Below are 22,837 nucleotides of genomic sequence, written 5' to 3' on the forward strand. Positions count from 1 at the left end.
GGCAGAGGGAACAGCAAGAGCGAAGGCTCAGAGCAAGCTTGGTGTGTTCCCAGCAGAACAGAAGGCCTGGGAAAAGATAAGGGAGAGGGGTAACAAGGGCTCAGAGTACAACATGGTCTTCTAGTCACAGTGAGGGACTTGGCTCTCCTTCCCACTGTGATGGGAAGCCACCCGGGGTCACCGGGCAGAGGACTCAGGGCGATTTGATTTATGCTTTTAAAAAGTTCCCCTGGCTGAGCTGACTCAGTCACCAGCCACCCTTCCTCTTTCTGTAAAATGCGGCCTGAGGATATCACCTCATATCCATTAGGATGGCTACTATCCAAAGAACAGGAATTAACAAGTACTGGTTAGGATGGGGAGAAACTGGAGCCTCTACGCACTGTTGGTGGGAATGTAAAATGGTGCAGGCACTGTGGAAAACAGTGTGTTGGCTCCTCAAAAAAAAAAAAAAAAAAAAATAGAACTTCTGTAGATCCAACAATTTCACTTCTATGTATATCCCCCAAATTTAAAAGCAGCATCTCCAAGAGACACCCATGTTCATAGCAGCATTATTCACAATAGCCACGAGGTGGAAGCAACCCAAGTGTGCATTGACAGATACACTAAATGTGGTCTGTGCATACAATGGAATATTATTCAGCCTTGAAAAGGAAGGAAATGCTGTTACATGCTGTAGTATGGATGAACCTTGAGGACATTATGCTAAGTGAAATAAGCCAGACACAAAAAGACAAATACTGTATGATTCCATTTATTGGCAGTACCTAGGGTGGTCAAATTTGTGGAGACGAAGTAGAATGGTGTTTGCCAGAGGCTGGAGGGAGGAGAGAATAGGAAATTGTTCAATGAGTACAGAGTTTCAGTTTTCCAAGATTAAGAAGTTCTGGAGATTGTACAACTATGTGAATATACTTAACACTATTGAGCTGTACACTGAAAATGGTTAAGATGGTAAATTTTATGTTAAGTATATCTTACTATAATTTTGAACAAAGTACAGCCTGAGGAAAAGCAAAAACACAGAATTTGATAATCTCTGGATTGGAAGAGAACTTTAAAGGTACCTAAGCTAGCCTGCCAGTTTTAGACACTTTTCATATTTTAAAAAATATTAGCATCATCTCCGGGGTTAGTCATTGTTTGCATTCATTTAGTGAAAATCGAATGTGATAGCCAAACCAATTAAAAACACGAAAAGAAATGTATCACTGGGTTCTTCTTTTTCTTTGGCCTTTGTTTCTCACTAAGGATTGAATTCCAAATCCATCTACCTATAGATTTCTCAGCAATGACAGAATCCTGGCAAAACCATTTTCAGTATAGATTCACAGAAAATCTGATTCTTGAATAAAGTTGTGGTTTGGGGCTTTTAAAAAAAGTATAAAGGGATTCTCTTTTTGCTCCCCTGCCAATTAGACATCATATGCAACACCCAACACCAGTCTCCCAGGGGATCCAGTGACTCCGGTTATGCCAGAGGCTCCAAGACTGTAATTAAATAGGTGCTTATCTCATCACATTGCAATGTATTTGTTTGCCACATCTAAGAAAAACAAAGATACTTCTCCATTTCTGTTGAAGTACCCCTTGGTGAAAGAGACAAGCCTTGATATATACGAGTTCTGGAAAAACCTGGGCACTAAGAAGCATCCGCATCAAATGTATCCCACAGCACTATGGTTACTACTCTAGTCTGTTTTTTTCCTCAGTGTTTTTGTTTACAAGAAACCTTGTATGCAGCAAGAGAGTGGCTGAGCCTCTTGTATTCTGAGGCGTGATAACTCCTGAACGCTAACATACACAAAGGAATATTATCTGCAATACACTGAAAAAGATGCTTGAGTGATTGATGAACATTTTCTGTCTTGAACACTATGACAGTAATCATTGTATCATTATGGTTACTATTCATTAATGCCAACATTAGGCTTCTGAGGTACACAGTACATTATAACTCATTAGGAGTATCTGAAAATTTCTAGATAGAAGCTTTTTACAAGAGAATAATGAGACCTATAAATAAGTATATTTAACTTTGCATTTTTTAAAAAAGTAAGATTTGTATGCTGTCTTCAAATTGCACAGTAAACAGTCCCTTTAAGTTCTTTTTAGAACAGAGTGAGTTATAAAGTGTAGCTTGATTAATATTAAGTTTTTCATCTCTTCGTTCATCAGGCTGTAAACAGGGTGACTCAGATGAAGGAATATTCTCAGTAATGAATATGTGATGCTTAAGAAAATTTATGTTCTCCCTAGTTTTTAAAAAATAGAGGAGAGGAAGGAAAAGAATAGAAGAGGGAAGGAAGAAAGGCGAGCAAGAAAGAGAGAAAGAAAGAAACACTTGTCATCTGAAAGTTTAGACTCCAGCTCTACAACACAAAGAAAAGTACAGGCAGTATAGTCCATCTGCCCATGACGTGAATACTTTGAACATGCCGTTTATTTTTTCTCTCGCTTATAGAACCATGTGTCATTGGCACTAAGCTTGCAGCTGTTGCCTCTCACATCAGCCAGAAGTGGGGGTTAAACTTATTCCAAGAACACACCTGTTGCCTAGGAAAAAAGCCCTCACATACCTGATTGTACAGGATGGAAATTTGAGAGTGACACAAATGTGCATCATGTTAAATCCTGTACCTGTGCTTAAAAGTCATTTCACAGATAGCAGTAAGGAATAAGGGCAGCCAAGCTATGATTCAACGTCTGTCTCGATGTGTTGGCTGCTGGTTGGGCTTAATTTACTGAACACTCAATAGCCTATTGACAGAACAGACCACAAAAAAGGGGAACTAATAGCTACAATTAGGAATCTCTGCTGAACCGAAGAGCATAACAGGTTTAGAAAAGATTAGAACTTGTAAAGCCTTCTTGTGTGCAGCCTAAACCAAAGGGCTTATTTAAACTACTCTTCAACCCAAGCAACTTGACACAGCTTGCACCCCTTTTAAAAAAGAATAGATAATTTTATGCATAATTGCATACATGCATGATTTTATAATAGATATTGGGTAAATAGAGTTCTCAATGTCAAAGAAGCAGATCCTCTAGAAACTGGGCCTATATAATACCTAGCCCTTGGTTGGACATCATTTATCCATAAATAGATTTATGTGACTTTGGGTTTTTTTTTTTTTCGAGACAGAGTCTTGCTCTGTTGCCCAGGCTTGAGTGCAGTGGCGTGATGATCTCAGCTCACTGCAACCTCCACCTCCCGGGTTCAAGCGATTCTCCTGTCTCAGCCTCCCGAGTACCTGGGATTACAGCCGCACACCACTACGTCTGGCTAATTTTTGTATTTTTCGTAGAGACGGGGTTTTACCATGTTGTCCAGGCTGGTCTTGAACTCCTGACCTCGTGATCCACCCGCCTCAGCCTCCCAAAGTGCTGGGATTATAGGCGTGAGCCACTGCACCCGGCCATTAGGGGTTATTTTTTAACAAAGTTATCCTATTGTTAGGATTCATGGCGGAACTGATCTCAGGTCTATTTCTAATTGATGTGACAAATAGGAAGCAACTGCAAATCATAGCTTTTCCTAACCCAAGTCTTTTTTGGAGATTTCTAGAACTTACATTTTAAATGTTTGTAGGAATCTGGAATCTTTATTTCCTGTTCTTGATTGAAATGGACTTAAAAAACTGCTGTCACCACATGCTCTCACTAATAAGTGGGAGCTAAACATTGAGAACACGTGGTCACAAAGAAGGGGACAATAGACAGTGGGCCAACTGGAGGGTGGAGGGCAGAAGAAGGGTGAGAATCAGAAAGTACCTGTCAGGTGCTATGCTTATCACCTGGGCAATGAAATAATCTGTACACCAAACCTCTGCGACACAAAATTTACCTACATAACAAACCTGTATGTGTACCCCTGAACCTAAACTAGAAGTTTAAAAAAAGATATCGTTAAAAAAAATAATTTTTATTAATTATTTAAAATGAAAGAACCACAATTTGAACAAAAGGGCAATAAAATTCAACTAAACATAACACACATAAAGCATACTATGATTAAATCACATGCTGTATAATGTTCTGTCCTTGAGTTCCTTGACTTCTATAAAGGATGAACATGATCAGAAAGTTATTACAGCCTCACTTTTGATGGGTCATAGTCACTATGCTAGATATTCCTAGTCTTTACCATTTATTTAAATCAGCTACAAAATAGCTTGCTCACTTTGTGCCACGCTGTTCAGTTAATGAGTTCAAAGAGTGGCAAAATGAGAAGTCTCTCTTCCTCTGACTCACACTGGCAGTTTGTATTAATATTTGGATTTAGAGTGGCCCTGCTTTTGACAGCATGACCTTGAGCTAGTCCCTTCATCTGCTCCTTAACGAGGCAGGATGACATAATTTCTCAGGGCCTCTGTCTCTCAATAGCCCATGCACCTGACTCATCAGTTCTCTCAGCCTGAAAGCATGAGGGAGCTATTCGGTTTCCAAATGAAGAGCTTGCAATAGGGTGGCCTCATCACCATTATAAAGAGCATCTTCAGCCATGCCAGGGAAGATGCCCTGAGAAACAAGCAGAAGGAACCATATCAGAAAAAGGATACACAGAGCACTAAAGACAAAACATCTTTCCACTCTCCTGTGGTATAGACGAACATCAGGCTCCTTCATCTAAAAGGACCCGGAGGCCTCTACCAGTCTGTGCTTTCTGGTCCTACGAGTTGTCACATCTTCCTTTACATGAATCTTATCTCTGAAACATATAATAACCTTATCTCTGGAATAAATAATACAGAATATCTGCATGTTTATTTTACGGATGGTATCTTGTATTCTTTCAATTCTTTTGATTCTTGAAAATATTTATGGATCATCTGTACTCATTTTAAAAGTGACCATTTACACGTTTGGTGCTTTAGAATCTGTGTCTATCCAGGATCCCCATCCCAAAAAATCTTATCAGAAGCACCACTGTGGGGCTGACTCAGCAAACCAGCCCATTCCATGTCGTTCTCCTCACCTCCCCACTCTGCCTTCAGCCAACTTGCTCTTCCCATGAACTTCCAGTTTCCTGTTCACTGTTTTCATTTGAACATTAATTTTTATTACCACTAGATGTGGAATATCTTGGCAATTGCAAGCCCGAAGAATCTGTATGTCTTTCAGTTTCACGAAATGGCAGATATCCAAAAAATGACTTGCATCAAGAATTCTGCCTCTAGGTTTCATCCAGGCTTTAAATGGGGCATCTTCTTTCTTACTGGCTTAGCCATTAATGATAGCCAGAATTTTTAGAGAAGGAAGCATTTAAAAGTCATCTATTCCAGTTATCCACCCATCCACCCCCTTGCTTGCTTGCTTGCTTGCTTGTTTTCTTCTTTTTCTTGCTTCTTTCTTCCCTTCCTTTCTTCTCCCCCTTTTCTTTCTTTTCCTTTCTTTCCATTTATTTTCATCCTTCTTTCCTTCCCTACTTCCTTCTCTCCTTTTGTTTTTTCCCTCTTTTTTCTTCCTCCCTTCCTTCCGTCTCCCTTTCTTTCTTTGCTTTTATTTTCTTTTACTTCCTTCCTTCCCTTCTTTTTCCTCCCTCCCTCCCTCCCTCTCTCCCCCCTCCCTCCCTCTCTCCCTTCCATCCGTCCATCTATCTGTCTTTCTATCTTCTACAGAGAAGGAAACTGCAAATTAGAGAGGCTAGGTGATGTGCGTGGTGTGTTAAAGATCTCAGCAATGCAGTGGCAGAGCCAGGAATCTAGTCTCCAGAGTCTCTGTCTGTCACCTTGGCAGGCGCCTACTTTAACCTGCAGTAGGGTGGCCTCATCACCATTGTAAAAAGCATCTTCAGCCATGCCAGGGAAAACACATGAGAAGCAAACAGAAGGAACCATGTCAGAAAAAGGATTTACAGAACACCGAAGATAAAACATCTTCTCTTCTTGCTCTCTCCTTGTGGTATAGACAAACATCTGACTCCTTCATCTAAAAGGACTGTAGGCCTCCACGTTTCTGTGCTTTCAGGTCCTACAAGTTGTCATGGCAGCTGTGTCTCCCACCACCCTTGTGGTAATTGGCTGACTGGTGAGAAGCAAGACCGCACTGACCTGCCTCCTTCCTCACTCCCTCTTTCTAGAAGAGGAGGATAGGTCTCCATGACCAGGCTTAGGCCCAGGGCAGAGGAGAGGGTGGAAGGCTACTGTGCCTCTTAGTGACCAGGAGAATGCTGCCTCCAGGACAGAACTCTGTCCCTCTAGGTCTTCATTTCTGTGCCTTTGCACTGGCGTGGGCTCGGCCTGATCATTACTATGCTGTTGGCACCAAATTTGCAGAATTCAGAAAAGTCACAGATAGATCAGCCTCTGTTACCATGTCTTCCCAAGAACGTGGAGAAGTTTTATTCTCAGCGTAGAACACATAGTTTGCTACCAAACATGCTTTGATTCACAGCCCATCTCCTGCTAAATCTCAGGCCTTAATTGGACATCCCTGTGACTCCTTTTTTACTTAAAGTTTGTTTCTAGAGCATACAATCCTCATCTATCTCACTGAATATCCTAATTTCACAAACACACTTAGAGCTTTGGGGACTGGCCAGTAAGAAACTGGACTTGGAATCAAAACCAGACTTCGAAGGGCCACCAGGCCTGACCAACCACAGGATTGCCCATTTACTCTACCAGTGAAAAAAATCACCAAGACACCTTGCTGAAACAACGAATCAGATTGCATGAGTCTCTAAGGTTAAGATGATAAGATGATACCTGCCCTTTTTCTTTTTCCTGGACAGCAGATATGCTTTCTGCCAAAGTCTTGCCTCAATGTTTTTCTTTCTGCTTTTTTAGTAATTTAATTTCTTTTCTTTTTTTTTTTTTTTGACAGAGTCTCACTCTGTTGCCTAGGCTGGAGTGCAATGGTGCAATCTCAGATCACTGCAACCTCTGCCTCCCAGGTTCAAGCAATTGGCCTGCCTTAGCCTCCTGAGTAGCTGGGACTATAGACCCGCACCACCAAACCCGGCTAATTTTTGTGTTTTTAGTAGAGATGGGGTTTCACTCTGTTGGCCAGGCCGGTCTCGAATTCCTGACCTCAAGTGATCCTCCTGCCTCGGCCTCCCAAAGTGCTGGGATTACAGGCGTGAGCCACTGCACCTGGCCTGATTTAATTTTTTGAGTAAATGTTTGCATGGGTTAAAAAATTGAAGCCGGGAAAAGCACCACATGTACTTTGTGTAGTAACGTGTAGTAATGTATGTGTTCATCCCATTTCCCTCCATACCCCTGAAGGTGACGACTTTTCAAGTTTCTTATGTATCCTTCCAGTGTTTGTTTTTGAAAGTACATTTATTCTTATTTTCCTTTTATTACTAAACGGTCACTTCATTATGTACACTGCTTCACACCTTGTTTTCTTCACTTAACAATATATTCTAGAGATCTTTTCTGTCAGTCCATCTAGAGCTTCTTCACTGTTTTTTACGGCTTCAAAATACTCCTCTGTGCAGTTTATCACAGTTTATTTGACCAGATCCCTGTTGCTGGACATTGGGTTCTTTCTAATCTTTTGTTACAGTGCATAAGCATGTATGCACAGAATTTTCTATATATACAAGTATATCTGAGGATAAATTCTCCAAAATGGGATTCCAGGGTGTATCAGTCAGGGTCCTGGAAGGATACTCATGGATAGATCCTGTGAGTCTCTAAGGTTAAGATGACTAAACTCTTAATCTTGGCATGGTTAAACTAAGGAATCTTTCTTTCTTTCTTTCTTTCCTTCCTTCCTTCCTTCCTCCCTTCCTTCCTTCTTTCCTTCCTTCCTTCCTTCCTTCCTTCCTTCCTTTCTTGATAGAGTCTCACTCTGTCACCCAGGCTGGAGCACAGTCATGTGATTTCGGCTCACTGCAACCTCTGCCTCCTAGGTTCAAGTGATTCTCCTGCCTCAGCCTCCCAAATAACTGGGATTATAGGTGCGTGCCACCCTTCCAGCTAATTTGTTTTTTCTTTTGTGTTTTTAGTAGAGACAAGGTTTTACCACGTTGGCCAGGCTGGTCTTGAACTCCTGACATCAAGTGGTCCACCCGCCTTGGCCTCCCAAAGTGCTGGGATTACAGGCATGAGCCACCGCACCTGGCCCAAACAAGGGAATTTGAGGAGAGTTTAATAAAGGGACTATTTCGAAAGCTGTGAGCAGGCAGTCAGGAAACAAGAAATCTTAAAGTAACCAGGACTGCCAATCACAGGAATCACTGCTACCCCAAGGTTTGGAGAGGAAGACAGAGGGAGGCGGGTATCAGAACCTTCCACGGAGAGACACGGCCATGCATGGAGACCAGCAGGAAGAACCAGGGGAATAAAGGCCACCTTCCGCTTGTCTCCCTTGCTCCAGTCTCCTGTCAAGCCTTCCACTGACTGAACCCAGTGAGAATCCAGGAGCCAAGGAGCCTGTGGATGCTGATGCCATCTATGTCAGGGGTCCCCAACCCTGTTAGGAACCAGGCTGCAGAGCAGGAGGTGAGTGGCAGGCAGGTGAGCGGCCAAAGCTTCATCTGTACTTAGAGCCACTCCCCATCCCTTGCATTACTACCTGAGCTCTGCCTTCTGTCAGATCAGTGGCGGCATTAGATTCTCAGAGGAGCATAAACCCTATGGTGAACTGCGCATTCGAGGGATCTAGGTTTTGTGCTCCTTATGAGAATCTAATGCCTTATGATCTGTCACTGTCTCCCATCACCCCCAGATGGGACTGTCTAGTTACAGGAAAACAAGCTCGGGGCTCCCAAAGATTCTACATTATGGTGAGTTGTATAATTATTTCATTATATATTACAATATAATAATAGAAATAAAGTGCACAATAAGTGTAATGCGCTTGAGTCATCCCAAACCATCCTCCTGCTCTGTCTGTGGAAAAATTGTCTTCCATGAAATTGACCCTTGGTGCCAAAAAGGTTGGGGACCGCTGGTCTAGTGGTCGGCCTGGAGCACAGAGCAGGGTGCAGCAGGGTAGAGAGTGGGTCTAGAGCAGCAGAACAGGGATAGGCGGGATGCTGGGTGAAGGGAAGGGCATTGTGCTTTTGAGATCTGTTGTAAATTGCCTTCCATGGGGATATGCCTGTTATACTTTCATCAGCAATGGATGAGTGTGTCTGTTTCCCCAAACTCACCTACAGAGGGGGATGTCAGTGGAGTTTTGCCAGTCTGATAGGTGACAAACAGTATTTCTGTGTCATTTCCAATTTGTATTTTTCTTACGATGAGTGAGGTTGAGCGCTTTTTCATATGTTTAAGGGTCACAGGCTGGGCGTGGTGGTTCACGCCTGTAATCGCAGCACTTTGGGAGGCTGAGGCGGGAGGATCATGAGGTCAAAAGATCGAGACCAGTCTGGCCAACACGGTGAAACCCTGTCTCTACTAAAAATACAAAAATTAGCCGGGCATGGTGGCACATGCCTGTAATCCCAGCTACTCAGGAGGCTGAGGCAGGAGAATAGCTTGAATCCGGGAGGTGGAGTTTGCAGTGAACAGAGATCACACCACTGCACTCCGTCCAACCTGGGCAACAGAGCACGACTCCATCTCAAAAAAAAAAAAGGGTCACTTATATCACTTTTGCTGTGAGTTGTTTATGCATTTCTTTTGTCCATAGGTGGGAGCAAGAAAGTCATTGGCTTATTATTGATTTCTAGAGAACTTTACATTTTGGGGATATTAGCCTCTGTCTGTGGTGAGGGATACAAATATTTTTCCCCATTGTCACTATGACATTATGACTAGGTTATAACATTGCTGGCCGGGCGTGGTGGCTCAGGCCTGTAATCCCAGTGCTTTGGGAGGCCAAGGCGGGCGGATCACAAAGGTCAGGAGTTCAAGACGAGCTTGGCCAACATGCTGAAACCCCTTCTCTACTAAAAATACAAAAATTAGCTGGGTGTGGAGGTGGGTGCCTGTAATCCCAGCTACTCGGGAGGCTGAGGCAGGAGAATTGCCCCAACCCAGGAGGTGGAGGTTGCAGTGGGCCGAGATCGTGCCACTGTACTCCAACCTGGGCAAAAGAACGAGATTCCATCTCAAAAAACAAACAAAAAAAGAATTGCTTATGTTGGTTTTTTTGTTTGTTTGACCATCCAGAAGTATTTTTTTTTTTTTTTTTTTGAGACGGAATCTCTCTCTGTTGCCCAGGCTGGAGTGCAGTGGCACGATCCTGGCTCACTGCAAGCTCTGCCTCTCAGGTTCACGCCATTCTCCTGTCTCAGCCTCCTGAGTAGCTGGGACTACAGGCGCCCACGACCACGTCCGGCTAATTATTTTGTATTTTTAGTAGAGATGGGGTTTCACAGTGCTAGCCAGGATGGTCTCAATCTCCTGACCTTGTGATCCGCCCACCTCGGCCTCCCAAAGTGCTGGGATTACAGGCGTGAGCCACCACGCCCGGCCCAGAAGTTTTTTTATGTAGTAGAATTTATTATAAACATATCTTTTTTTTATGGCTTCTAGAGTGTGAGTTGTCATTTAAAAGGCTTTTTCTGCCGGGCGCGGTGGCTCACGCCTATAATCCCAGCACTTTGGGGGGCCAAGGCAGGCAGATGACGATGTCAGGAGTTCAAGACCAGCCTGACCAACATGGTGAAACCCCGTCTCTACTAAAAATACAAAAATTAGCCGGGCATAGTAGTGCACACCTGTAATCCCAGCTACTTGGGAGGCTGGGGCAGGAGAATCACTTGAACCCAGGAGCCGGAGGTTGCAATGAATCAAGATCGTGCCATTGCACTCCAGCCTGGGCTACAGAGCGAGACTCCGTCTTAAAAAAATAAAGAGAGAGAAAAAAAAGGCTTTTTCTTCTAACACTTTCATGGCTTTATTTTTGACACATAAATTTGATCCACATTTGAGTTTATCTTGGTGAATGACGTTAAGGCATGGATCCAACTGTTTTTTTTTTTCCAGATAGGTTCCTGCAATTCCCATCACTATCATTAATCAGTCCATTTCCCCCATGGATCGAAATGCTGCCTTTATCACATGCTAAACACCTGTATATCTTCAGGTCTGTTTTTGGACTTTCTGTTCATTCCATTGTGCTGTTCATGTCTCAGTTCCAACTGCTTTAGTCACTGAGGATTTAGAGCAGCAGTAGTCAACCTTTTTGGCACCAGGGACCGGTTTCCTGGAAAACAGTTTTTCTGTGGACCGGGGAGAGGGATTGCACTTTATTTCTATTGTTATTATATACTCATCAGAAGGTAGAATCAGTGAGAGCCCTGAGCTTATTTTCCTGCAACTAGACGGTCCCATTTAGGGGTAATGGGAGACAGTGACAGATCATCAGCCATTATATTCTCGTAAGGAGCACACAACCTAGATCCCTTGCATGCACTGTTCACAATAGGGTTCACGCTCCTATGAGAATCTAATGCCACTGCTGATCTCACAGGCGGTGGAGCTCAGGCGGTAATGCAAGCGATGGGGAGTGGCTATAAATATAGACGAAGCTCCAGTCACTTGCTTGCTGGCTTGCTCACTGCTCACCTCCTGCTGTGCACCCCACTTCCTAACAGGCCATGGACCAGTACCAGTCTGTGTGTCCTGGGGGTTGGGGACCCCTGATTCAGAGTATGTTTCATGTGTAATAGAGTTAATTCCCCCCATGGGTCTTCCTATCCAGAGTTCTCCTGGATGGTCTTGCTTGTCTTTGCCTTTTTATTTAAAATCAGCTTGTCTGTTTCCAGAAGAAAAATGTTGGAGTTTTTATTGGAATCGGTTAAAATTATAAGTTAGTATAAAATGTTCACATCTGTGTGATGTTGAGTCTTCCTCTCCAAAACCAGGATATGTCTCTCCATTGATTCAAGTCCACTTTTGTATCCTTCAGGAGTAGTATTAAGTTTTTCTGCAGAGTTTTGGCATGATTCTTGAGTTTATTTTGGAGGACAGGGGTTGTTATTTTTAGTAAATGGGCTAATTTTGTCTGTGTATTTTTGAATTGGTTGTTCGTATATGTGAAAGCTGCTGATTTCTGTGTGTTAATTAGTGTCTGGCTACCTTTCTGAAGTTCACTTTTGTTGTTGTTTATTGGAGCTTTTCAGCTGATTATCCAGCACTTTTTCAGTATATAGTTATTTGCAAATAGTAATTACTGACCTCTTCCTTTTTCTACCTTTCATGTCTTTTTATTTACTATTACCTTTAAGACAGTATTTTAAAAACGTTGACAGAGGCTTATCTTTTAGCAGGAATGCCAGCCCATTAAGTATGATGCTTGTTTTGGGCTGAAAAAAAACTGTGTGTGGTGTGTGTGTGTGTGTGTGTGTGTGTGGTCATTTTAATGTTCAATTCTGTATCTCCCATTTTTTTATTATACTTTAAGTTCTAGGGTACATGTGCACAACATGCAGGTTTGTTACATATGTACACATGTGCCGTGTTGGTTTGCTGCACCCATTAACTCGTCATTTACATTACGTATTTCTCCTAATGCTATCCCTCCCACATCCCCCCACCCCATGACAGGCCCTAGTGTGTGATGTTCCCCGCCCTGTGTCCAAGTGTTCTCTTTGTTCAGTTCCCACCTATGAGTGAGAACATGCGATGTTTAGTTTTCTGTCCTTGCAATAGTTTGCTCAGAATGATGGTTTCCAGCTTCATCCGTGTCGCTACAAAGGACATGAACTCATCCTTTTTTATGGCTGCATAGTATTCCATGGTGTCTCCCATTTTTAAGCAAGAAGATTGTTGAATTTTTTTCAAAGGTCTTTTTCAGCATCTATAGAGATGCTAAAAATTTAACTTTTCTTCTTAGATCTTTTAATAAATTACATTAATGTATTAATATTTCTTCATATTGAGTCATTCTTATATTTCAGGAGGCTATTTAGTTATATCAAAGTGACCATTCTAAACTTTATCTCATGTTTCTTTCCAGATGTTTAAGGAATTTCACAGTGGCAAAGAGAAATATGAAATTTTCTGAGTTATGTGAACTAATTTGTTCAAGGAAAACGTGCTGCCTTTGAAAAATCCTTATGTACTTTCAAGCTTTGTTAATATATTATTAAATATCAAGTGCATTTTAAAATACTTTTTAAATCTTAAGACCATTGTATGTACACAGTACATAGGCTTATTTCAGATCCTCTGTCCAAATGAAAAAAAAATTGTCGTTTTTACTTTGAGACAGGGTCTCACTCCTTTCGCCCAGGCTGGAGTGCAGTGGCACGATCAAGGCTCACTGCAGCCTCAACTTCCTGGGGTCAGGTGATTCTCCCACCTCAGCCTCCTGAATAGCTGGGACTACAGGTGCACACCACCACGCTCAGCTAATTTTTCATATTTTTATTAGAGACAGCGTTTCACCGTGTTGCTCAGGCTGGTCTTGAACTCCTAGGCTCAAGCAATCCTCCCACCTTGGCCTCACAAAGTGTTGGGATTACAGGAGCGAGCCACGGTGCCTGGCCTTAAAAATATACATTTCCTATTATAGATTCATAGTTAAACTACGGCCAACAGATTTGAAATGTGTAGCTGTTGAGAAAAAAAAGTTCAAATTAACTTTAAAATGCATTTTTTTCTGTTATGTACGTAACCTACACTTTTCAAATTTAAAATTAAAAAAGAAACAGCAACAATAACGTGTAGGAATTGTAATGAACTCTTGTTGCGTTCACTTCTTTGCATAACTCGTTATTGCCTGTACAAACAAATTAAGCAGGAAGAGGAAGAACCTCCACAATGACATTAGCCTTTCCTGGCCTGTTTTCAGTAGTTGATACTTTAGGGGCAATTAAATTCTTTGGTCGAGTAAGTCGGGCAAAGCTGAATCCTCACTGGAGTTGCTGAATCTGAAAGAGATTCCTCTACTCCTTAGAGCTCATGATATAATGATTGGAATATGGCACTAGGGGAAGGAAACCTGGGTTTCACCTCCAAGTTGACCATGAACTTAGTGTGCAGCTGTGGATGGGGTTCTTAATTCTCTGGGTCTCTGAATCTGCACATGATGATGTTCGCCGCCAGGAAACCTGTGGAGCACCTGCCCTGATTCTTCCTTTCTGTTCTGTGTTCGCTGACATAAGCAAAATGGAACAGACAACATGTGCAGGGGTGAATTTGTGAGCATGCCCAGGGCTGCCGTGCTTGGGGTGAATCACATTAGCCTTGGGTACCTCTTCACTTGCATCTGGGAAAAAACTGATTGAGTCTCACATGCGTGATATTCCTCTGTGGAAATGCATGGCATGTATCTACAGCTCAGTCCATGCCAGAAGTTCCTGAGAGCTGGCTGGGTGTGGTGGTTCAGGCCTGTAATCCCAGCATTTTTAGAGGCCGAGTGGGGGGAATTGCTTGAGGCCAGGAGTTCAAGACCAGCCTAAGCAATATAGTGAGACCCCATCACTATTTTTTTTTTTTTTGAGACAGAATATCACTCTTTCACCCAGGCTGAAGTGCAGTGGCAACATCTTGGCTCACTGCAACCGCTTCCTCCTGGGTTCAAGCGATCCTCGTGCCTCAGCCTCCCGAGTAGCTGGAACTACAGATGTGCGCCACCATGACAGGCTAATTTTTGTGCGTTTAGTAGAGACGGAGTTTCACCACGTTGACCAGGCTGGTCTCAAACTCCTGACCTCAAGTAATCCACCGCCTCGGCCTCCCAAAGTGCTGGGATTACAGGCATGAGCCACTGGCCCCGGCTGACCCCATCACTATTAAAAAAATAAAACTCTTGAGAGTAACCAGCAACTTTCTTCCTAACATTTTCTCCTCAAAAATACCCTTTCATTAGCTGAGCATGGTGGCACTCACCTGTAGCCCTGGCTTCTCGGGAGACTGAAGCGGGAGGATCATTTTGGCCCAGGAGTTCTAGGCTGCAGTGGGCCACGATCACGGTATTGCACTCCAGCCTGGGTGACAGAGGAGGCTCTGTCCTAAAAAAAGAAGAAAAAAATATGCTTTTAGAGGATTGTTTCCAATGTCCTGAATTAATCATGTTACTGAATACTGCAGAATATATGTTCTTTGTCTTGCCTCTTGCCTTGCCGCCTCTTTTCCCTATCTTTCCGTCTTTCTAAAACTGTGCCCATAATTGGAAATTTGTTGTTGTTTTCTATCTAGACTTCGAGATAACTCTATTGTTTGCCTGGAGGCTGCTTCAGCAATACTTTTGTACAAAAGGAATGACCTCTTTACATACTGATTTCATTTAGCTTATCTTGTTATTTCTGTTCATGCACCCATTCCCACAAAACACACAGACACACAGACACACACACACGTGTGCACGCGCACTCCCTCCACTCATCTATGAATTCCTCATGATATTGTATTGGCTACATGTAAGAAAAAACAGTCTCAGTCAAATGTATGGGCACACTGGCTGAAGCATCACTCTGATTCTAGGGAATGTGTTTGCAGATTTATTATATTACTATGCATAAAGCAAGTACAAAATATGTTTTCCAACCTTCAGTATTTTTTTTCCTTTTCTGGTTGTCTTTACATTGTGGTTTAACACTGTTAGTTTTAAAACATGCCAGATTTTACACACACACACACACACACATATGTTATAACACATTACACACCAAGTCTTTTTGATGTATCAAATATAAGATGTTTTAGTGATATAAAAGAGAACTCACATGTGTTTGCAATACAAATCCTTTCCCTTTTAGAAAACCCTTTCAAAAAAATATTTTAAATAGTGAGGTACTTGGAATGCTGATACTTGACTTTCAATTGCTTTAGTTAAAACAAATTCATATACAGGTAAAGTAGCATGATTTATAACTTTGGGCCCACCTGTTGAGAGTTGGGGTTTATTACAAGGTTCCAGAATTATGGTCTTTTCTTCCAGCCCTGTCTCTGTCTAGCACTGTGCCCATAATAGCTAATAAGTGTTTTCTAAATACATAAGTGAAAACAAGTATTTAAATGGATGAATCAAATTATTAAGGAAGAATGGAATCAATGGACAGATGAATTTACTGTGGCTGACAGCTTGAATCAAGCCAAACCTAGACCAGCAGTTAAAAAACAAATCATCAGCTAGGCGTGGTGGCTCACGCCTGTAATCCCAGCATTTTGGGAGGCTGAGGCAGGCAGATCACGAGGTCAAGAGATAGAGACCATCCTGGCCAACATGGTGAAACTCGGTTTCTACTAAAAATACAAAAATTAACTGGGTGTGGTGGCGTGCTAGGACCTGTAGACCCAGCTACTCGAGAGGCTGGGGCAGGAGAATCGCTTGATTCCGGAAGGCAGAGGTTGCAGTGAGCCGAGATTGCGCCACTGCACTCCAGCCTGGCGACAGAGCAAGACTCTGTCTCAAAAAAAAAAAAAAAAAAGTCATCATGGCCCAGGTTTTAAGTCATGAAATTAACAAGTGAAATATTGAGAAACATAGACTATTATCAACACCTGTGAAAAGAAGGGGAAAAATACAGACTATTAGATTGCCATGTCTCTGTAGATTTTTGTTTCTCTCTCTCCACACACACACACACACACACACACACACACACACACACACACACATACACACACACACACCCACACACACCCACAACACGAGTCCTGATTTTATCACAGCTGTGACAGTTTATCCAGTACCCGCCTCATTCCCTTCATTCTCGTTGCTCTTTTGTAGTTGAGGAGAGTGAGCCATTGAAAGACTGGGGCTCTGAGGCAATATAAGAAAGTGAGACTAACATTCATAAGTAACCTGAAAATTCATCAATATATTGACTTATAATCACTGCCAATAGAAACACCTTTAGCTCCACCTGAGATAAGATATTTATGTGAACCTTACTATAAGTATTTTATTTTATTATTTATCTATTTGGAGACAGAGCCTTACTCTGCCACCCAGGCTGGAGTGCAGTGGCACAATCTCAGCTCACTGCAACCTCCACCTCCCGGGTTCAAGCAGTTCTCCTGCCTCAGCCTCCTAAGTAGCTGAGATTACAGGCATGTGCCACCACACCCAGCTAATTTTTGTATTTTTAGTAGAGAGGGGGTTTCACCATGTTGGCCAGGCTGGTCTTGAACTTCTGACCTCAGGTGATCCACCCATCTCGGCCTCCCAAAGTGCTTGGATTGTAGGTGTGAGCCGCCACGCCTGGCCTCTATAAATATTTTAAACTGAAGGTCAGGTTAAGAAATAGAATTTCGTTTGGTTTTCCAGTTTGGATTGGGTTGTGGCATGTTGCTTCCCCCTCAATTGTTAACATTCAAAATGATAGCGATCGGGCAAGAAATGACTTTGGAGTCTGAAAGGGTAAGTTGAGAAATTAAACTTTTGGTGGGGACTTTACTGTGTATTTCTAATAATCAAATCTCCCTGGTTTCAAGAGTCTTTGACTGTATTTATATCATTGTAAACATCTGGATGGAAAGTGAAAAATTCAGTTGATTATCTCAATATATACAAATACAGGCAGTCCCAAACTTCTCAGTGAGATCCCCTCTCCCCAAAGCTCATTTGTAAATAATTTCTTAGAAACTTGGAAGACATTTTCCCATAGACATTTCCCATAGACCATGGGTGGTTGGGCTCCCATGGAAAGATATCGAACAGCACCACCGCACGTGCCGTGCACAGAGGCTGCAGCTCGAAAACTATTCACTAACGGTTTGTACCATGAGATAAGTACAGAAATTATGCGTTACACTTTGAAAACTTGTATAGCAGTGCAACAGAGGAATTAAGTCTGCTAAATCTAGTAATTGAAATAACTTAGACTTGTACTATACTTTGTATTTCAGTTTTTTTAATTTCATTTTTCTAGTACTGCATTTTTACTTATTTTACAAAGGTATCAGTCTGTGATAGATGACACATTATGAAGAAAAACCTTCCCTATAGGTTATTGAGCAGTACTTACATAATGCAAAATACTAAAACATTTATTTTACCATGCTTTTAGTTAAATGAGACAAGAAAACAATAACATGAAATGAAAAATAGTCATCTGTTATGAATGCTGATACCTAGGGGAATGTGAGTTTAATTAGAGAAAGTCAAAGACATAAATAGGGATTTCTATGTGTATTTTCAGCTGACTTTGGGTCTGATTCCTTTCTACTTTCGATACCAAACAAGATTTTTCTTTTTTCTTTATATGAGTATATAGTTATGCTGCTTTGGTGCTTAGCAACCATTATTAGGGTTACCTTGGAATTCACGAGTGGGACAAAAAGACAGGAAAAGAGATTTTCTGAGGATAACCGAGTAGGAATTGAAAGAAAGAAGAGTAGGGAGGTGGTATATGCACTTAAGAGAGCTTTGTCTTGTTAAAAATAAATTCTGGAGGGATATTCATTGAATTACTGATGGTGGTCACCCTTGTGGGGTGGGATTATTGAGTGTTTTTACAGTTTAAACATCCATGTCTTTTGAACTTTTTACAACAAGCATGTGTTGCTGTTATCATCAGAAGAGGGGAAAAGGAATATTTGGTGCTAGAATAAAAATGCTTGGAATCAAGATACTGCCTGAAAGGCAGTTCACCTAGTAGCAAAAAACAGAGTAAAGAGAAAATGTGGGCATCAGCTGGTGCAACCAATCCTGCACAGCTTGGCTGCAGGGCACCCTAGTGGTCAGGGGTCCCAGCTGCCTGGGAATCCACGGGGAATGAGGAACCAGTGTTTAGCAAGCACCTTTCATGGTTGAGCGGTCATAGTGAGTTCTCAATGCAGATGAGTTGATATTGGGTGGACCTGGTTCATGAATGACCAAATCTGGTTCTTAGCTTTTTTATATAATAGACAGAGTCTCCCTCTGTCACCCAGGCTGGAGTGTGGTGTCATGATCATAGTTCACTGCAGCCTCAAACTCCTGGGCTCAAGAGATCCTCCCACCTCAGGCTCCCAAGTAACTGCAACCACAGGCAGCTAATTAAAAAAAAAAAAAAAAAAAAAAAGTTTGTAGAGAAGGGGGATCTCACTATGTTTCCCATACTGGTATTGAACTCCTTGTCTCAAGCAGTCCTCCCACCATGGCCTCCCAAAATACTGGCATTAGAGATTTGAGCCATCGTGACTGGCCCTTAGCTAAATTTTACAGTCACTAGAGATTAACTTTCTTTTCTTGCCTTATTTTAGTTTTCCATATTAGTAAGAGAGGCAATTTTTTAAAAGGGGAAGGAAAACTAGTATTTGTGGAGCGTCTGCTAGGTATCAGGCCCTGGGCACAGCTATCAACAAACATTACTTCCTTAATCATTAGGAGAACTTTGTTTGTTTTTCTGAGACGGAGTCTTGCTCTGTCGCTCGGGCTGGAGTGCAGTGGCGTGATCTTGGCTCACTGCAACCTCCACCACCTGGGTTCAAGCAATTGTCCTGCCCCAGCCTCCGGATTAGCTGGGATTACAGGCACTCGCCATCATGCCTGGCTAACTTTTGTATTTTTGTAGAGACTGGGTTTCACCATGTTGGCCAGGCTGGTCTTGAACTTCTGACCTCAGGTGATCCACCTGCCTTGGCCTCCCAAAGTGCTGGGATTACAGGCTTGAGCTACCACACTTGGCCAAGAGTTTTTAATGTATCTTTCGAGGTAATGAAACCATGCCTCAGAAAGGTTGGGTAAGTTGGGAATGGCTATGTGTGTAGTAAGGGGTAGAGTTGAATTCGATCCCAGGCCTATCTGAAGTTCATGCTTGTGGTTTCTCTACTACATCGCACTGCTTTACAGTAATTTCAGTCCTTCATTATTAAGCAGTAATTACTGAGCTTCTGTTGTAATAAAGGCCCTTCTATATAGGCACCTACTGGCTTAGTCCTCTGGAATATATCTTCTATGTGGGGCCACAAGGCATATATACATGCATGAAAGCTTGGGTAAGAATATGACTTAAATAACACAAAATGAAAGGATAATGCCATAATGCTTAGTGTCACAGTGGATTCTAATATAAGGAGTACCTTTTTGTCTCTGATTTTTCTGAGCGTCCTTAGTAGCCAAGTGTCCTTTATTTGTGAAAACCCAAGATTCATCAACCATGAAGGATTTGCTGGTTCTCCAAGTCAAAAGATTTGGCTTAAATATGTTGATAAAGTGCTTCAGATTCCTTAAGTGATAGAAAAACAAGTTAGAGAATTTGGAGAGGAGCCAATCTGCCAAGTGTTTTGTGGCTATACAATGATTGAATTTGAAAATGCAGTTTATTCAGGAGAATGGTTTTGTTCAGAATATAAACTTCTAACAATATTCATGCCTGTCAGAAAAGCAAATGGATTTGAACATGCGATGGTGTTTTCTTTCTTTTCCTATTCCTATACTGTTTTAAATTCTTTCCAGTCTTTGATCTTTTAAAATATAAATTGCAATAATAAATTATTTAGAAGAGTTCAATGTTGGGCTTTTTAAGTTACAATGATTGGTCTTACATTATAGATTTTGCAGACTTTTCTGCACATACTGTTTCTGTAATCTGCTTATTTAACTTAGACCATGTCTTCTGGGTCTCTTTCCATGTCAATGAGTTGAAGTCTACATTATCTTTTTTTTTTTTTTTTTTTTTGAGACAAAGTCACTCTGTTGCCCAGGCTGGACTGCAGGGGTGCGATCTCAGCTCACTGCAACCTCCGTTTCCCAGGTTCAAGCGATTCTCCTGCCTCAGCCTCCCGAGGAGCTGGGATTACAGACACCCACCACCACGCCAGGCTAATTTTTGTATGTTTAGTAAAGACAGGGTTTCACTATGTTGGCCAGGCTGGTCTCGAACTCCTGACCTCAAGTGATCCACCCGCCTTGGGCTCCCAAAGTGCTGGGATTACAGGTGTGAGCCACAGCGCCTGGCCTACATCATCATTTTTAATGACTCTATAGTATTTCTTCACGTGTTACACCGTAATTGATTCAAACAATCAAAATTATATGTAGGTGAAGTAATGTGTGTATGAGAATTTAGGGCTTGGACTAAGGTGACACAAGTGAACATTGCAGGGTGTGACCTAAAGAGAGAGCACCTCTTAAATTCCATACCATGGGCTCCTTGCTAGCTCTACCCTGGTCCTATCCCTGCAAGGATGGTTATCTAGTAGTATTTATAATCATTTAAAAAATTAGTGTCATTTGACTTGTTTTCAGTTTTGACCCTATTGTAAACCAAATTGCAGTTAAAAGCCTTGTACAATTATTTTATTATTATTATTATTTTTTTTGAGACACAGTTTCATTCTTGTTGCCCAGGCTGGAGTGCAATGGTGCCATCTCAGCTCACTGCAACCTCCGCCTCTTGGGTTCAAGTGATTCTCGTGCCTCAGCCTCCCAACTAGCTGGGATTACAGGTGCCCACCACCATGCTTGGCTAATTTTTTGTATTTTTTAGTAGAGGCGGGGTTTCGCCATGTTGGCCAGGCTGGTCTGAAACTCCTGACCTCAGGTGATCCACCCACCTCGGCCTCCCAAAGTGTTGGGATTACAAGCATGAGCCACCATGCCTGGCCAATTATTTTATAGTTATATATTTATTTTCTCAAGGAAAATTCCTACAATTAGAAATTCCTGGCCAATGGCAAGTGGTCCCTAATGTTTATTGCCAAATTATTCTCCCACATATATGTTGTACTGATTCATACTCTCACAGTGTCTTAAATGCTTTAGGCTATTTGGTGATAATTATGAACTAGGAAAATAAGAGTTTTAGGGAAATGGTGCATGATTTGAATGCACATTAATATTCATGACATTGATTGTTTAAAAATACTTTGCCGTCTGCTGAACAAGCAGGAAAATAAAAACAACCCACAGAAATCAACCTTTTTGCAAAAGAAAACCATTTATCAGTTCTACCTTTTTTTTTTTTTTTTGAGACTGGGTCTTGCTCTGTCACCCAGGCTGGAGTGCAGTGGCACGATCTCGGCTCACTGCAAGCTCCGCCTCCCAGGTTCACGCCATTTTCCTGCCTCAGCCTCCCGAGTAGCTGGGACTACAGGTGCCCACCACCACGGCCGGCAAATTTTTGGTATTTTTAGTAGAGACGGGGTTTCACCATTTTAGCCAGGATGTTCTCGATCTCCTGACCTCATGATCCGCCTGCCTCGGCCCCCAAAGTGCTGGAAATACAGGCGTGAGCCACCACGCCTGGCTCCAATTCTGCCTTTGATCTATTTGATGTACCAAGAAATTTGTTTAAATTGCCTCTTTGGGGTTGGATATGACATATTTTGGATGGGGTTGGTGGGGCATTAAGGTCACCTTAACTGAAACCAATAATGCAGCTGAAATGTATAATAGAAGATTCTAGGTCTGGATGTAGAAAAGACACATTGGAGCTGTTTCTTATTGTCAGAGCTGTGCACTGATGTAAATACTTTTGTGAGCTGGAAGTTGCCAAGGCAACAGTCCTATTAATGAAGAATAAACTTCATTTATTATCAGTGCCAGAATAATTATTTTTTAAATAAATGTACCCAGTGGTCTAACACTGACATTCTCAATCTACCTACTCATCTTTCCTTCCCAGATTGCAAAACTATTTAGCCTTATTCAATAAGCATGCCTCCTTTCTCCGCCAATGAGAGTAAAATCATTGAAAAAAATCAGTAAAATGTAAGGGCATTAAAAATGCTAATTTTTAACAATTACCTAATATAAAATTATTGCCCTTTTGATTTGTGCTTTGGCTAAGGTAGAGCCTGAAATCAACTGTGATTTGGTTGGTATTTGAGCAGGCCAGAGTCTTTAAATTAACTTGTCTTTACGATTTAATGGAATATTGCCAACATATTTGTTAAGTAAGTGGAGTGCGACATTACTGCTTCCTTCCTCCCGTCAGACTGTAAATTTAGACTCTGTTTTATTGTGCGCACATGGACACTTCAGAAAGGCAGCTGTGGCTGAGTTGTAGCCTTTATGAAATCTCTTGTCTTGAGGAGCCCGAGAA

At 41.9% G+C, this 22,837-nt stretch overlaps 1 protein-coding gene across 3 annotated transcripts in view; it reads left to right on the plus strand.

The window, feature by feature from the left end:
* CAP2 (cyclase associated actin cytoskeleton regulatory protein 2) overlaps positions 1-22,837 on the plus strand; it is a 163,133-nt gene that overhangs the window by 33,954 nt on the left and 106,342 nt on the right. The window lies entirely within an intron of this gene.

This window comes from Gorilla gorilla, chromosome 5 (assembly GCF_029281585.2).
Source record: "Gorilla gorilla gorilla isolate KB3781 chromosome 5, NHGRI_mGorGor1-v2.1_pri, whole genome shotgun sequence".
Lineage (NCBI taxonomy): Eukaryota > Metazoa > Chordata > Mammalia > Primates > Hominidae > Gorilla > Gorilla gorilla.